This window comes from Podarcis gaigeae, assembly GCF_964106915.1.
Source record: "Podarcis gaigeae genome assembly, chromosome: 1".
NCBI classification, from domain to species: Eukaryota; Metazoa; Chordata; class Lepidosauria; order Squamata; family Lacertidae; genus Podarcis; species Podarcis gaigeae.
The window spans coordinates 121,377,439-121,384,786 of NC_139678.1; the positions used below are offsets into that span (position 1 = coordinate 121,377,439).

General features: G+C 43.5%; 1 long non-coding RNA gene across 1 annotated transcript; it reads left to right on the forward strand.

Moving 5' to 3' along the window:
* Positions 1–234: 234 nt before the first annotated feature.
* On the forward strand, positions 235–2,027 carry LOC310833913. The gene is made up of 3 exons (XR_014559001.1): positions 235–328; positions 931–1,127; positions 1,663–2,027. It is a non-coding gene; the product is annotated as an uncharacterized lncRNA (long non-coding RNA).
* The last annotated feature ends 5,321 nt before the right edge of the window (positions 2,028–7,348 follow it).

Here is a 7,348-nt window from a genome sequence, read left to right on the forward strand (position 1 = left end):
TCCGGCCCCCGGCCCTTAGTTTGCCTACCCATGCCATAGAGTAAGTTGCCCTGCCTGTCACTTCCCCTCACCTTGGGAAGAAATAGGTAACCAAACCTTTGTTCCCTCAGTCTACATGTGAACTATGGTGCATGAGGAGCCCCTAGCTGCTCTCTCCAGCTTCATGGCTTTAACCAGCCTCTTCTGTTTAAGGTAAGAATGGAGTCTGAAACTATTGTTTTCCTATTAGGAACTTTTACCATTTTGTAACCAAGCAACATTTCGCTGCCTGTGCAACTTTCCTGACGGCTGCATGGAAAAGCACATGAATCTGACCTTTGGAGAATTTGTAAGTAAACCATTTTTAAAACTTACCAAACATGTGGTCTATCTGTATGCTAGGGGAAATAGGAAACTCTGGGCGGAGATTTTAAAGTGGGATACTTTGGAATCCACTGGAAATGGCACATGTTAAGGTTTAACAGTCTATAGTCCCACACTTTGCTGCATATTTTTTCATGTTAAATCTTTGCTGGGGTTCTCTCACAAAAGAGTACTTGCCTGAAACTTGGTTTTTGGCTTCTAAAGATTTCAACAAATTTAACACTGGAACTTTCTCAAATTATCACCGCAACCGCCTCATTGCTAAAAATGAGGCTCTATTGAAAGGAGCGCAGCAACGCTCCCCAGGAATCACGCTCATAATTCAGCGAACAGATTTCTTTTCAAATGTTTGTCATGCTAACATGATTTCATTTCAGGAAGAATGGCAAATGTTATTAAAAGTCAATGAAGCAAATGGAAGATGGGGATCGTTGAGCGAAAGACTGATAAAATCTGGCGGCCAATTATGTGGCATTTCTTGTCTTGGTTATGCTAATTCTACACGTTTTATCATATTTATGACTTTTAAAATGTGCATTGCTAAAAATTAATCTTTTTGTGCTTTAGGCGCACTAGTCTGTGCTCACCCAAGGTTGTGAAGTAGCTTTCTGGAACTTAGAAAGTTAGAAAGTTGAGGCTTGTGTACATCAACGGTATAAGACCTCTTGTTGGCCAAGAAAATCTGAAAATAGCCTACTTACCTTCATAACTGTGGCTTCAGAGAGGAACCAAGCTACTCACATGATGGGACAAAGACTGTGGAGGTATGTCCATCTGCTAAAGCAGCCTCTGACTGAGGGACTCATTTCTGAAACATGTCAGAAATGTAAGCTGATACTTGTCCACCTGTCAGGGACCGTGCTGAGGAGGGCTGCACTGAGGAGGAATGGTGGAAGCCCCGCCTCCCCGTGATCTTGAATCTTCCCAGGAACAGGAGGACAGTATAGATTTGGAACAGTGGTTTGCAGAGGGATATAGTTCAGAAGGCAGAAGCTGGGAAATATTGGATGGGGAACAGCTAGCAGAAGAAACACTGGGAAAGAGAGCGTTAACAGATTCTCAATCTCTGGACAGCATTCACCCACTCTCCCCAAGGTCAAGAAGAGTTCAGAAAGTGCCAGAACAGAAAGCACAGAGGGGACAACCTCAGATTACAAGACGTAGGAGGGACGTGAATTAAGGGTGTAATCCTTAATTGGGAGCACCGCCATTTCTAGGTGATGTGTTCTTTTGTCTCTCGCTGTGATTATTAAAGAATCTAACTAGTAAGATGTTCCTTTTGTTTCATCTTATTTACAGCCACGGGGGAGGAAACTGATTCCCCGAAGCCTGACACCACCTTACACGTGGCTATGAAGTCTGAAGTTGCTTGAGCTCTCTCATAGGTCATGGGCTCAGGTTGCTGTTATGCTGAGTCATCCTGAGCAATGCACTCAGGTTATACCTGGCTTGATCCATAGGAAACGACCTTATTACTGAATCCCTCCAGCTCAGGACTGTTTACACTGACAGAGCAGTTGCTCTCGAGGGTTTCAGATAGGGGTCTTTTGCAACCCTACCTGGAGATGCCCAGGACGCCATTTGAGACCTTTTCCATGCAAAGCGTGTGGTATACTACTGAGCTGTAGCCCATCACCATGAGACACAGTCCTTCCTACCGTCAGAATAGGAGGTCCTTATTTTCACCGGAGAAATGTTGGACGGCATGAAAATGGGATGCTCCTTCTGTGAACACGCCATGGTTCACCACAAAAATGCTGATCCTTCCCTGTTTTTTCCCTGTCACCCTTTTTGGCCCATAAGCCTAACAGCATTGATGACTTGAGTTTGCTATTGGAAGGAATGATAAAAGAAGTCCCAGTAAAGGTGTAGTGCATTGATTGTGGGGATTAATAATTATAATCAAGTAAAGGTGAACCTTTTATGAAGAGGCTCAGACCAGTGTGTGATAACTTATGGCAATTTCACACATTCAATTTTGCAGCGGAAAAGAAAACGTTGCCTTTGTCTAACATTACTCGCCAACTCAACCTTTCCGATATGAGAAAGTGTGTTCTCCCTCAGGGAGAGCACAGGTTGCGGGCGGGGCTGACAAGACACCTCACTGTTACTAGGCAAATGGTTTGGCCATCCTTTAAGCAGGGGCGGGCTGTTACTGGGGGAATCTAGATGTTGCCATTTGTTGATTGACAGCCCTATTTGTTAAATACAATGCTCGCAGCGAGGAACTTCCTCTTTTCGCTGCTTACTTCGGATCACCCGCCCTCCCTTCCCTAATGTTAGGCTGTTTGCTTGACCTTGCTATGCCTGTCATGGGGTCGTCTGCTTTGGGGCAGGGGCCTGGTAGGAATTTTGTCCGTTTGGCTGATTAGTGTGTGCCACTTGGTTTTTGCCTACTGCGTAGCAAATCGTCACAACTTGTAAGGTTTGCGGTTAGGCATTGGTCTTGGAATTGGTTGGTGGAGGGGTATGGATTCGGCTGTGCCTGCCCCTCCAAAATGCTGCTGCTGCTGCTATAAGGGTTTTCCGTTAAAGGAACCCAGGGGCTCCCCATGCTTTTGTCCGAAACCCCCTGGCAAGGGGCTAGGGCCACGCAAGCCCCTGGGAGCATTCTGGGGAGAGGTGAGGCATGGTTCCCAGTCCTGTCTCTCTCCCCAGGTGACTTACCCTTGCTGACTTCGCGGGGGGTGCGAATGTCAGAGCTGTCCCCGGGCGGGGTCAGTTAGTGCTACCAATGCCTAAGCAACCACTCACATTGCTGTAATTTGAATAAAGTTGTGGCCAAAATTATGCCAAAAACCTTAAACAAAAATTAAGTGTCAATTGTGTTTTTCTTTGGGGGGGGGGTGTCTTTGGGACCTCGACGCGCAACAATTTGCAAATTGATATTCGGGGTTACATTATTCAATTAACATAACAATTATTTGTGGAAATGAGACCAACAGGTGTTCTTATGCATTCAGATGAACAATTGCGGCTTCTTACCTAATGCGGCAGATTATTAACTTAACCAACTCTCCTCTTTTATCTCAATTAATTCCTCTATGTGTCGCATTTCTCTTATTAAATTCCAGTAACTGCAGCAATAAAGTTGACACGCTGAATATGATACGATGGGTGGTTTTACATTGCTCCGACTGCTTTTTTATAATACAATTATGAGGGGCTTCTTAAGTGTGATTCATTAAACTAATAGGATTTTAAAACAGCTACCCCTGCTCATTGATTCTTACCTATAATCTGGGATGTTTTCTTGCACTAATAATTGGGCATGCTGTCACTTCGATGTTTGACATCGCCGGGGAAAAATAAAATAAAAGGAGTTCTCCTTTCATCTTGTAGAAATGTTACTTGATGAATAATTCAATACATAATCTGTACTTTGAACATTTTTTAATGTCAAGAATTCCAATACGGGAAATGCTAAAGGGGAAGTTTTTCAAGTAACCTTAGACTCATAGCCCCTTTTTTAAAAAATGAAAACAAGTGTGGTGTCGTGACTAGGACAAGAATAGCCAGCAGGGTGCAGCCTAGGTATTCCTAAAACAGCCCCCCACCAGTATGGCCCGGATGCTATTTGCGACAGACAAATCCTGGATATATCTGCGAAATCCCAGACATATGGAAGCCCTAATGTCAGGGAGTCTCAGGCTAACCCATTTCCTAATCATTCAGGTTTCTTTTGGTGTATGTTTTTTAAAAGACTTTCAGTCTACTCAGACATTCTGAATTACCAAAAAATGTGCACTCCAAGAAAAAAGGAAAAAAGCCGAGGCAACACAGCGTGCCACCATATCTAAAAGTTGTTATTTTGGTTACTTCAAAAAAGCTTTTGCAGGCTTTGTCTGGGCTGTGAGTCAAGGCAGACATTTGTTCTTCCGTCTTCACCTGCTGAGATAAGGGAATCAATTTTACTTCATGAAAGATAAAACTATTGGTGCAGAAGATTAATGGAGATCTCTAGCTGCTTTATGGCAGTGGAGTCGTGATGATCAATCCAGAAATGGACAAAGGCCTCGCACTGTGTCACTCCCCTAAGGATATTGATATGCTATAGAGGCTTGAACACCGATGAGTCAAACCTTCCCCAACAGTTCAGTGTGACAGGAAGATAACTCAGGAGAGGCCCTCAGCAGAAGCTCATTGGGTAATCACAGGTTGGAGAGCTCTGTGAGCCAAGGTAGTGGCTGGCATTCTTGTAAATAGTTGTGCTGGTGCAAGGATTAGCACTAGTGCAACTGGATTTCCTCTCCTCACCTGTGTGCAAACCCCAACATTTGCTTAGGAGAGTTTGGGGGAACTCTCAGAAAATATTTGTGGGGGGAGGCAAAGGCGATAGCAAATGAAGAGATCAACGGACGAATTTTTATGGAAGAATGGAGACCTTTATTTGGACAATTTGGAAGATATTCTAGTTTTTCCCCAACATATTTTGTATTAAAGATTTCTTGGTTTACAAAAGTATGTGCAATATCTCTTTTTTTCAAGTTACATTTTCTACAGATCAGCTGCATTCGTTGAGGCAATAGTGTTATATTAGGAAGAAAAGGGGAGAAGAGGTGGAGGAGGGCATGGTGACTGGGGTTGGGGTCGGTGGCGGCGATGTTTCTATTCTACTTAATGTATGTGTGGGGTTTTGTGTCAGCGTCGCTTATGCAGGTTCTCTTTACTATTCGCTTGTATTCCTTTGGTGGTGAGAGATGCTGGGGTTGGCCTAGGGTGTGGTTGTTTGTTTGTGATTGGCTGTGGTGAACTTTGTTTTCATGTGTGAGTGGTGTGTGTTTGAATCAGGTTAGCCATATTGATTCGTATGCTGTTGGCGGATTCTTGTCATTGTCTTGTTGGGCTGTGTGTGTGATAAAGGGGAGCCATACCGGGGTGAAGGCGTCTTCTTCTATTTGTCCCTGTGTCAGTTTCAGTTTATTGGTAAGTTTTTCTAAAAAGGCTGTTTCCCATACTATTTGATACCATTGGTCCATGCTTACTCCTTTTTTTTTTTTTTAAAAAAAATATTTATTGAAAGTTTCCAAATATAACAAAAAAAGAAAAAGAAAAAATAAAACATTTACTTTTAAACCTTATTTTCATTAGCATCTTTCCAGGATTTCCCCACCCCACCCCCTCTTGTATTCCAATTCCTTCAAATAGATTCAGCAAGTTCTTACCCCAAATTTTAGACTTATTATCATTGACCCAATGTTAAAAATATTTTTCCATCCCCTAAAATCGACCCCTGTTCCCTTCCACGAGTTCCCCTCTTTAATATGCAGAACAGAATAGAATAAAAAAAATAAAAAAGAAAGTATAATTTTACACCCTTTGGATTCCAAATTTCCCTCCCCCCTTTCCCGGTTGCGTTCCCCAATGTCCATCAATGTCTGCTGTCGTCCTGGAGATCCCACATCTAGGCCGAAATCCTTCACAACTCCACTTTGCCGTCTTTTTAATAGTCTTTGCCATCTTTTTGGTCGTCTTTAATTTCGAACATCCAATCTTGGAAGGACTCTATCTCAAGAAGGTCCATTTTTTCCATCCAGATCTCTATATTTAAGAGTAAAACTCCAATTTTATTTCTTTAGACCTTTCAAATCTGGATGTCCCAAATGTTCCCACTTCCAGCTTTGTCCAATTCTTGTTGTTCTTGTTGTTCTCTCTCCTCACTTTCCTCTGGTTTCTTTTCCTGCTCCACTGCAAAAATGTTCTAATTCCAAAAGCTTCTAGTTCCTCTACAGAGGCTTTGTTATTCAGGAACAAAACCTTACGTCAAGTCCCTTCCATTCTTCAATAGATAAATCTATTGTCTCCTTTAGTGTAGAGACCTCAGTAGACAAAATAGTGTTCCATTTCTGCATTTTTCCCAGGAGATAAAAAGTCCTATTCAAATTCCATGCGTACAGCAATACTTGTAGTGTCCCACAGCCCCTCTAGAGGGATTATGGTAACTCAGTTTCCTTCCAGATCACACCCAACAGTCAAAGTAACTTGTTATCCCTTGTTTTCAACAATTTATATCAAATTGTAACAAATGTAACCGGCAAAGTCCTCATAACAAAGTTCTCTTTTTATTCTTCAACTTTGACAGCTCCTTTGACAGCTGTCAAAGCTTCTATTTCTCCTCACCAGGCGCTCTCACGGATCGCTCCCGGTTCCCGGGGGGGTTGCGTTTTAGCTCACACGTTCCACTTTTCTCCTCCAGCACAGTCTTATAATTTTCCATCGTGAAATTAATAACTTTATCAATATAAAATAGCTCTCGATCTTAGTTGTCAAATCCTTTCTTTAAATCCTCTACAACAGGGGGGACACGGACTTCCTTTTTGCACCTCCCCCGCTCGTTCCAAATTTAAATTTTTTTTTTCCTTTTAAATCCGATTTCCTAATTACTCACGGGTTGTTCTTTTTAGTCCAAATTTTCAATGGAAGAAGTCAGCGCTCTCCGTCACATGGCATGCGGCTTCGCTCGGCAGGGGAAGCGGAGGACTCATTGCACCACACCACCCCCCGCCCCCCGCTCCGTAGCCTTTAAAAAGGCTCCTTCACAGGTCGGGGGGGCGCAAACGGTGCCCGCCGAGTCACCATGTCCATGGGTTTCAGCGCCCATGGTTTTTGAGGGTCCCCGGAGCTCGGAGGGAGTCCGCCATTCGCGATGGCGCCAACCCGGAAGTGGTCCATGCTTACTCCTGACAGGTCTCTCCAGTGGCTATGATGAGTCCACTAATACAGTGGTACCTCGGGTTACATACACTTCAGGTTACAGACGCTTCAGGTTACAGACTCCGCTAACCCAAAAATATTATCTCGGGTTAAGAACTTTGCTTCAGGATGAGGACAGAAATCGTGTAGTGGCGGCACGGCGGCAGCAGGAGGCCCCATTAGCTAAAGTGGTGCTTCAGGTTAAGAACAGCTTCAGGTTAAGAACGGACCTGCGGAACAAATTAAGTACTTAACCCGAGGTACCACTGTAGCCATTTTTCACTGCATATTA